This window comes from Pongo abelii, chromosome 11, assembly GCF_028885655.2.
Source record: "Pongo abelii isolate AG06213 chromosome 11, NHGRI_mPonAbe1-v2.0_pri, whole genome shotgun sequence".
NCBI classification, from domain to species: domain Eukaryota; kingdom Metazoa; phylum Chordata; class Mammalia; order Primates; family Hominidae; genus Pongo; species Pongo abelii.
The window spans coordinates 16,671,736-16,681,688 of NC_071996.2; the positions used below are offsets into that span (position 1 = coordinate 16,671,736).

General features: G+C 50.5%; 1 pseudogene; it reads right to left on the reverse strand.

Annotated features, from left to right (window-relative positions):
• Nucleotides 1-2,318: 2,318 nt before the first annotated feature.
• On the reverse strand, nt 2,319-5,671 carry LOC129057917 (uncharacterized protein C2orf27A-like; annotated as a pseudogene).
• Between the last annotated feature and the right edge of the window lie 4,282 nt (nt 5,672-9,953).

Sequence of the window (9,953 nt, forward strand, 5' to 3'; positions counted from 1 at the left end):
AACTCCTCTCAGCTATGTATAAAACTGTCTGCACAATTCCCTTTCTATGTCCAGCTGTGCGTATGTCTCTAGTCAAGCACAAAGTGGGCTTCTTTTGTTTCTATAACTGGGTTTGTTTTAGGTAAGCCCCCCTCCTCCCTGTGCAAGTTCCCACAGAGGCCACCATGTACATGCCTGAAAAAGGGAGGAAAATTTTTCCTGGGAGCTTGCCAATTACACAAAGGACAGAAGGCCTCTGTGCTGGACCCTGCATGCTTATCTGTTCAGGGCTTATCTGTAGGTGCAGTAGTTGTGATTTTTCAGGCAGACAGCTTCCCTGAGGACCAGTCTCTTACTTGTTTACTCAACTAATTTTCCTTTCCTTCTCCCTCAACATTATGCAGCAAAACAGAGTACACTTCTCTTTCCCAGGAAATCAGTGTTAGTACTCCACTCTGAATACTTGTATTATTGGATTTCTTAGAAAAAAAATATTTGGGATCATAATTTAGATGCCATCAAACAATGAACAAAAATATGCTACTTTGTTTCCCTTCTCTTCTCTTGTTACTAGACAATAGCTAGTCTTCTTTTCTCTCCAACTCCTATTTTCTGTGCTTCTACCTGATTTTTAAAAAAACTTCTATACATTTCCAATCTTAGTATAGCAGATGTTAAATATGTGGTCAAACTACATACATAAGAAGAGTTGAATTATATAATTATATTTAAGCATTTTAAAATAACTCCCCTTCAGTTTGTTTTGCAGTTATTTTACATAATCAAATGTCTTCCTGATATACATCCCAACCCAGTGGTTGTCAAGCTCTGCTTTGTTTTCTAATTGCATCAGAATTATCCACAATTCTTTTTTTTTTTTTTTTTGAGATGGAGTCTTACTGTTGCCCAGGCTGGAGTGCAGTGGCATGATCTCAGCTCACTGTCATCTCTGCCTCCCTGATTCAAGTGATTCTCCTGCCTCAGCCTCCCAAGTAGCTGGGACTACAGGTGTGCACCACCATGCCTGGCTAATTTTTGTATTTTTAGTAGAGATGAGGTTTCACCATGTTGGCCAGGCTGGTTTTGAATTCCTGACCTGTAGTGATCCACTGCCTGGGCCTCTCAAAGTAAGAATTATCCAAAATTCTTATGATAAATATGGGTAAATCAGCACAACTCAAGATTTAAGAAATAAAAATTTCCAAGAGAAGAACCCCAGGATTATGCATTGAAAATGTCTCCCTCAGGTGGTTCTGATGTGATATGTGGTCTGAGTTTAAAATGCAAGGAAAATTACCTTCCCTGCCCTCTAGTTGGCCCTTATGTCCAGATGTCCCTCTTCCCCTTTCTCATTGTGCTCTCTCCTTCTATGCCTTTGTTCTATTCTCCCTCCACTTCTCATCCAGATGCCAAGCCCTCTTCCATCAATTGTCCTAAAACTCCAAATGGTCAGTTGCCTCTAAACTTCCCTCTGTCCCATGAACAAGTTATGCAGGCAAATGTAGAATTTAAGCTTGGACCAAGCTGAATCAAGAGCTGCAATTAAAGATTTCCCTAAGCCCAGAGGGGACCAGCGAATATGTATAGAAGATTTTGGATTTCCTCTGAATGCATAAGGCTCTGACTAACCTGACGCTATAGACCAAATGTTATTGTCCCCCTCAAATTCAAGTGTTGAAATCTAATTCCCTATGTGATGATATTTGGAGGTAGGGCCTTGGGCAATGATTAGATCATGAAGGCAGGGACCACATGAGTGGGATTAGTAGCCCCTGTTGAAGGCACCATGGAGAGCTCCCTCATCCCTTTTGTCATGTGAGGACATGGTAGAAACATGGCTGTCTATGAACCACAAAGCAAGCCCACACCAGACATGGAATCTGCTAACCACTTGACCTTGAATTTTGCCATCTCCAGAACTGAAACAAATTTGTTCATAAGCTTCCTCATCTATGGCATTCTGTTTTGACCCCAGATTAGCTAAAAACACCAAAATATCAACTTCTACACCAAATTCTGGAAATGGATGCTAAAACTTTGATGGCAAAAGGTGACTGATCTGCCTGACAAATGAACCTACATGATCCCTCTTTCCACAAAGCTGGAGGGAGAGTCAACACAAGCAAAAATAGGTCAAAGTCTTCTAAAAGCCATACCTGAAGGGTTTTCAATATCACTTGATCAGATGGTAATTTAATCACACAAAGAACCACAACAAAACACACAACTATCAGAGGTTTTCAATGCCACCTCAAAAACACTATCTACAATATTAGGGAGTGAAAGAAGTCATGGAAGTTTCAAAAAATCAAACTTTATTTCAGTGTTACGGTAGAAATTTGAAATTCTTAGTTAAGCTATGAATAAATCCTTGGGCAGGTGCAGGCATGGAGATTCTAGGGTGCAGCTGCTGAGTTTAAAAGCTTCCTTTGGAGATGCCCCCTGGCCCCCTCAACCCCTGTCTGCCTGTCAAGAAGAGGCCATCCTGGGCAGCACATTAGAGGCAAATTGCCCAGATGCCCAGCTGAGGGCAAACCTCCATGCCTGGAGGAGGAGGTCGCCTCTGGGAGCAGGAGGACCTGCTGGAACCCCTGCTCACAGGCTCCTTTTCTTGCTCTCCAGCACCTCCTGCAGGCAGGCAGGCAAACACCCCCAGCAGCAGTAGCAGCAGGCCCTTCAGCAGCAGGACTGCTGCTCTGCTCAGTGAGAGAAGTCCCTCTCCAGTGAGGCAGAGGAGCTCAGGTTGCACACCCTGGTCTCTGCCTCCATATCTTCCACTGTGCCCAGGACTGGGAGCAGTGTGGGAGCTGCTGGCTGGAGTTGTGCTGGTCACCCCCTCTCTGCCATCTCTAGCTCCAGCCACACTTTCAGCTCCAGGGCTGAGGCCGGTGGCTCTACAGGAGGTGCCATGAAGTCAGGCAGCTTCTCACTGGGCTTGTCCTGGGCAGTCCCAGGGCAGTGGCAGGAGGGCCCTGGAGATTCCTCTAGCTCCAGCACTGTCCTGGAGGGGGCTCTGCCCCTGGTGCTGGCACTGGCTCAACAGCTGGCACTGGAAATAGCTGTATTTCTGCACCTGAAGCAGGAGCTGAAAAAGGAGAGAGGTCACCAATATCACTCACTTTCCACTGGAATTTCCAAACATGAAAACAACCTCACTGAATTTAAAGGAATTTCAGCCTGAAAACATTGTCCCTGGAAAGACTTCCAGACTACAGGTGACCTCACCATGTGCCTGTGTCTCAATGAGCTCCAGAGGCTCCAGCTGGACAAGGACAATGTGCAGATGTGGCCCTGGTGGGATCACTGGTGAGGCCTGGCCTGGTAGCTCCATCTAGGGCCTGATGTCTACCTGGTGACTCCTGTCCTGTGGTACCTGGGGGGGCCTTCTGCCAAATGGCCAGAGGCATCTGGGGTGAGGGATGAGCCTACAAGGGCATCATCGGAAAAGAAAGGCTCCCACTCCTGCCATTCCTGAAGCAGGAGCCTTGAGATGTGGGGATGCAGCACAAAAACATCTTGCTGTCTTGAGCATCTCCAGCCAAGTGAGCTGGCTATGGGGCTAACCCTAGGATATGGGTGCCTGGTTATCGGAATTCATTTTTTTTTTTTTTGAGACATAGTCTCATTCTGTTGGCCAGACTGGAGTGCAGTGGCATGATCTCGGCTCACTGCAACATCTACCTACTGGGTTCAATCAATTCTCCTGCCTCAGTCTCCTGAGTAGCTGGGATTACAGGCACGAGACATGCACCACCACACCTGACTAGTTTTTTTGTGATTGTTTCTGTTGTTGTTGTTGTTGTTGTTTTTAAGACAGAGTCTCGCTCTCTTGCCCAGGCTGGATGGAGTGCAATGGCGCGATCTTGGCTCACTGCAAGCTCCGTGTCCCAGGTTCATGCCATTCTCCTGCGTCAGCCTCCCGAGTAGCTGGGACTACAGGCGCCCACCACTACGCCCGGCTAATTTTTGTATTTTTAGTAGAGACGGGGTTTCACTTTGTTAGCCAGGATGGTCTCGATCTCCTGCCTTGTTTGTTTTTTGTATTTTGTATTTTTAGTAGACATGTGGTTTTACCATATTGGTCAGGCTGGTCTCGATCTCCTGATTTCATGATCCTCCTGCCTCAGCCTCCCAAAGTGCTGGCATTACAGGTGTGAGCCACTGTGCCTGGCCTGGTTACCAGATTTCTAAGTTCTCTTAGGGTCTGTTGCCAAGGAAGTGAGGTCACTTCTTTAAGGTTCCATCCCCTCGGCCTCCTCCTTCCAGAAGACCTACTCAGGACCCCAGTGGGCTGCTGACTGCTCACCTTCCCCACAGGTCAACTCCTTACCTGTACAGTTATGTCCACCCAGGGCCTTTTTGGACACCTGCACGTGATGTTCATCAGGGGCCTAGGAATCCACTTGGGGCCTGGGATCCTACAGGGGCCTAATGTTACCCTGCAGATTGGGTAGCTACCTGGGGACCAGGTATCAGCCTGGGGACTGTGGTTGACTTGCGGGCTAATGTCCACCTGGGGACTGGTTATTCACCTGAGGCCTGATGCATACCTGGGGCCGAATGTCCCCCTCAGGGTGAATTCCACCTCAGGCCTGTATGTCCACCTGGGGCCTGATGTCTGCCTTAGATCTATGTCCCACTGGGGCCTTGTGTTCACCGGGGACTCGTATCCAGCTGTGGCCTGATGGCCTACTCCATCCTGTTGCTCACCTACGGCCTGGTGTCTACCTGAGGCTTGGTGATCCCCTGGGAGCTGGATATCAACCTGGGGCCTGGGTGTCCACTTAAGGCCTGATGTGTGCCTAGGGCCTGATTGTCCACCTGGGGACTGGGTGTCCACCTTGGGTCTGATGTCTACCTGAAGTTAGGTATCTATGTAAGTCTTGGTGTCTACCTGTGGCCTGATGTCCACACGAGTCTGGGGTTCGGTTGGGGCCTGCTGTACATCTGGGACCTTGGTGTCTACTGAGGCCTGATGTCTACCTGGTGACTGCCATCCTCTTGAGGCCTGATATCCACCTGGGAATGGTTTATCCATGGAAATGGTTATGTCCGCCTGGGGCTGGATGTTGCCCAGGGGCTAGATGTCCACCTGTGGCCCTGAGTCCACCTAGGGCCTGATGTCCACCTGGGGCACGGTGTTCACCTGAGACCCGGATGTTTACATAGGGCCTGATGTCCAGCTGGTGCCTAGGTGTCCACTGGGGGCCTTGTGTTAACCTGGGGACTGGTATCCATCTGGGTCCTAATGACAACCTGGGTTGAATTATTCACCTAGAGCTTGGTATTCACTTAGGGCTTGAGTGTCAGCCTTGGACCTGGTGTCCACCTGGGCCTTGGGTATCAAACTACGGGTTTGGTGTCCAGTTGAGACATCATTTGCACCTGGGGTCTGAGTGTTCTCATGAGGCCAGATGACCACTGGGGGCCTGAATGTCAACCTGGTGTCTGAAATTCACTGGAGGCCTAGGTATCCACCTGGGGTCTGATGTCCATCTGGGACTAGGTGTCAACATGTGGCCTGATGTAAACCTCTAGTTCAGTGTCCACCTTGGGCCTGATGTCCACTGGGGGACTGATGTTTACCTTCGATCTGATGTTTACCTGGAAACGGTGTATTCACCCACGGCCTGATGGTCACCTGGGGTTGAATGTCCAACTGTGGCCAGATGTGCACCCGGAACCTGGGCATCCACCCGGGGCCTGATGCTCAGCTGGGGCCTGGAGTTCACCGGAGGCATGATGTCTACCTGAAGCTTAATGTTCATCTGAGTGCTGGATGTTCACCTGGGGCCTGATATCCACCTGGAGCCCAAGGACCCTTCTCAGGCCTGATGTCCACAAGTTGGCCTGGTATTCATCTGGGGCCTTCGTGTTAACCTGTGGCCTAATGTACTCCTGGGTTCTAGTGTCCTCTTGGGACCTGATGTCTACCAGGATCCTGGTATCCACCTGGGACCTGGTATCCACCTAGGGCTTGATATTCACCTGGGGCCTAGGAATCCACTTCATAACTGGTGCCCATTGGGGTCCTGATGTTAACCTTGGGACTGGGTAACCACCTGAGGCCTGATGTCCACTTAGGGCATAAGTGTTTATCTGGGGTCTAGTGTTCACATGGGGCCTGATGTCAACCTTGAGACTAGGTATTCACCAGAGGACTAGTGTCCAGCTGGGGCCAGATATTCACTTGGGGCCTGGTCAACTTGAAGCATAGTTGTCAACCTAGGACCTGATGTCCAGTCCAGTGTCCACCTTGGGCCTGTTTTCTACCCAGGGCCTGTCTGTCCACATAGACTCTGGTATCAATCTGGGGCCTGGGTATTTACCGGGGTCCTGGATATTCATTGGTACATTATGTCTACTGGAGTCTTTGTGTCAATCTGAGCTCTGATGTCCACCTAGAGATTTGGTATCTACCTAAGGCCTGGTGTTTACATGGGGCCTGTAACAGGAGGTTCCAGATGAACTCAGTTGTCTACCTGAGGCCTGATGTCCACCTGAGTTCTGAGTGTTTACATAGGGCCTGCTGTCAACTTGGAACCTAAGTATTTACCTAGGGCCTGGGTGTCCACCTGGGGCCTGACTTCCAACTAGATCTTGTGTCAACATGGGGCCTGATGTCCACTTTGGGCCTAGGTAACTTCCTGATGACTAACGTCCACATGGGTCCTAAGGACCATCTGAGGCCTGGTATTAATTTAGAGACTGGTATCCACCTGGTGTCCAGGTATCCACTTGGGACCTGATGTTCACCTGGAGTGTAGGAATTCATGTGGAGCCTGGTGTCCACCTTGAGTGTGTGTATCCAATTGAGTGGTGGTGTCCACCTGCAGTCCAGTGTATACCTGGGGCCTGATGTACACATGGGGCCTGGGCATCCATCTAGGACCTGATGTTCAGATAAGGGCTGGAGTTCCCCTGGCCTGGTGTCCACATGGAGCCTAGGTGTACAATTGGAGCCTGATGTCCCAGGTGGATACCTGGGCCTCAGTGGTCATCAGATCCTAGGAAACTCTCAGGCCCCAGGTGCACATAAAGCTCCAAGTGGTCACCTAGGCCACAGGTTGATACACAGGGTCCAGGTGGACACTGGGTGCAAGATGAACACCAGGCCCCTGGTGAACACCAAGCCCCAGATGTCTACCTAGTCCTCAAGTGGACACTAGGCACTAGATTGACATATAGGTACCAGGTGGATATCAGGCTGCAGGTGAACACCAGGCCCCAGGTGGTTGGGTTACTTATAGCATAGGTGGCCGTCAGGTCCCAGGTCTGTATCCACTCCCCACCTGAAAATCAGGATCCAGGTGGATACCCATGTCCTAGGTGAACACCAGATTCCAAATGAACATCAGGCTCCAAGTGAACACACAGGCACCAGTTCAATACCAGCCTCAGGTAGACATCAGGACCCAGGTGGACCCCAGGCCCAATGTACATGCCTAGTCTCTTGGAATACATCATTTTCAAGGTGGACACCAGATTCTTCATAGACATCTGGTGCCAGGTGGATATCTGGCTGCAGGTGGACATCAGGCCCCATGTGGCGACCCAGTACACAGGTGTAAATCAGGCTCCAGTATTTCATCAGGCCCGAGTTAAACACTTGACTAAAGGTGTGCATCAAGACCCGGGTTGACATCCAGGCTTCAGGTGCACACTAGGCCCAAAGTGTACACCCGTGCCCAGGTGGGCATCAGGCCCAAGGTGTACACCAGACCCCAAGTGGACATCAGGTTCCAGGTTGACACCAGTCTCTAGGTAGATCCTTAGGCCCCAATTGGTCATCAGGCCCAGGGTGGATACCTTGACCCCAGGGGGTCACCAGGTCCCAGGCAGGCCTCAGATGGACACTAAGCCCTAGGTTAAGACAAGGTCTGAGATGGTTTCAGCCCCCATGTGGACTTTAGTCATAAGGAGCTTACCTAGGCCCTAAGTGGACATCAGGCCCCAGGTTGACATCAATGAACCATGTAGAAGTCAGGCTCTAAGTAGACACCCAGGCCCTAGGTAAATACTTTGGTCCCAAGCCGACATCAGGCCCTATGTGGACACCCAGACTCCAGGCAGATGTCAGGCCCCAGGTGAACACTGAACTCAGGGTTGTCATCAGGCCCTAGGTTGACACATAGGCCTCAGGTAGACAATAGGCCGAGGTGAACTTCAGGCTCCAGATGAACATCGGGCTCCAGGAAGAAGTCTGTGCCCCAGTTAAACACCCGGTCTTAGGTAGACATCAGGCCTCAAATGGATGCCCAGGTCCCAGGTGTATACAAGGCCTCAGGCAAACACCAGGCCCCAGGTAGACATTAGACACAAGATGGACATTCAGGCCACAAGTGAACGTCTGTCCCCAGGTGGACATCCATCCCAAGATGGACATCAGGCCAGAGATGTACACCCAGGCCCCAGGAGAACCCCGGGCCCCAGGAGGACACTCAAGCACCAGAAGGACACCCAGTCCCTAGGTAACTACAAGGCCCCAAGTGGACATGATGTTCCAGATGGATATGAGGCCCCAAGTGGATACTAGGCCCAGGTGGACCCCAGGTCTCAGGGGCACACCAGGCCCCAGGGGAACACCAGGCCCTAGGTAAGCATGTAGTCCCAGGTGGATATCAGGTGCCAGGAGGACACCAGGACCCAGTTGGTCATCAATCCACAGCTGAACACCAGTTCCCCATGAACACCAGTCCTCAGGTGTGCACCCAGTCCTCTCATGTGCATCAGGTGCCAGGCTGACATAGGCACCAGCTGAACTCTGGGCCTCAGGTGAACATCAGATCCCAGGTTGTCACCCAGGCCCCAGGTGAACACCAGGTTTTAGGTGGACACGAGGTCCTAGGTTGATGTCTATGCTCCTGGTGAACCTCAGGCCCTAGTGGACACCCAGGCCCTTTATAGACATCTGGCTCCATGTGCACTCCCAGGGCCCAGGTAGACATGAGGCCCCAGAGGAACACCAGTCCTTAGTCACCTAAGACTGAATTCCCCTAGGGCTGGAGACTGAGTATTCACCTTGGGCCTAGGAATCTACCTGGGGCCAGATGTCGATCTGAGACCTGATGTCTACTCAGGTTCAGCTGTCCACCTAGGGCGGGGTGTTTTTTTGTGACCCAGAGTCTACCTGAAATCTTGGTGTCAACCTGGGGCCTACTTGGCCCCAGACTCCACTTGGAGTCTGATGTGCACCTGAAGCCTGAGTTTTCACCTAGGATCTGATGAGCACCTGGGGCCCAGGTTTCCATCTGAAACATCAGGCTCTAGTTATACATCTGGGCCCCAGGTATACACTAGACACCAAAAGAACTCCAGCCCCTATCTTAACATGAGGTCCTAGGTGGATGCCCAGGCCTCATGTCTACACTAGGCCTCAGGTAGACACGACTCCAGGTGGGCATCAGGCCTGATATTGGCTCTATATCTCCACCCAAATCTCATGTTGAATTGTAATCCACATGGGTTGAAGAAGGGGCCTGGTGAGAGGTGATTGAATCATGGGGGCAGATTCATTTGCTGTTCTCGTGATAGAGTTCTTATGAGATCTGGTTATTTGAAAGTGTGTAGCACATCCCCCTTCTCTCTCCCTCCTCCTCCCCCATGGTAAAAAGGGCTTGCTTCCTCTTGGCTTTACATCATGATTGTAAGTGTCCCAAGCCCACCCAGTCATGCTCCCTATTAAGCCTGAAGAACTGTGGGTCAGTTAAACCTCTTTTCCTCATAAGTTGCCCAATATCAGGTAGTTTTTTATAATAGTGTGAAAATGGACTAATACAAGGCCTTAGGATAACAACCATGCTTCAGGCCATAGGTAGACATCTGGCTGCAGCTGGACACTATTCCCCAGGTGGATACCTAGGCTCAAGGTTAACATTAGTCCCCAGGTAAACAACAAGCCCCAGGTGAATACCTATGCCCTAAGTAGACATCAGGCCTCAGGCTGACACTCAGTCTAAGCTCAACATTAGGCT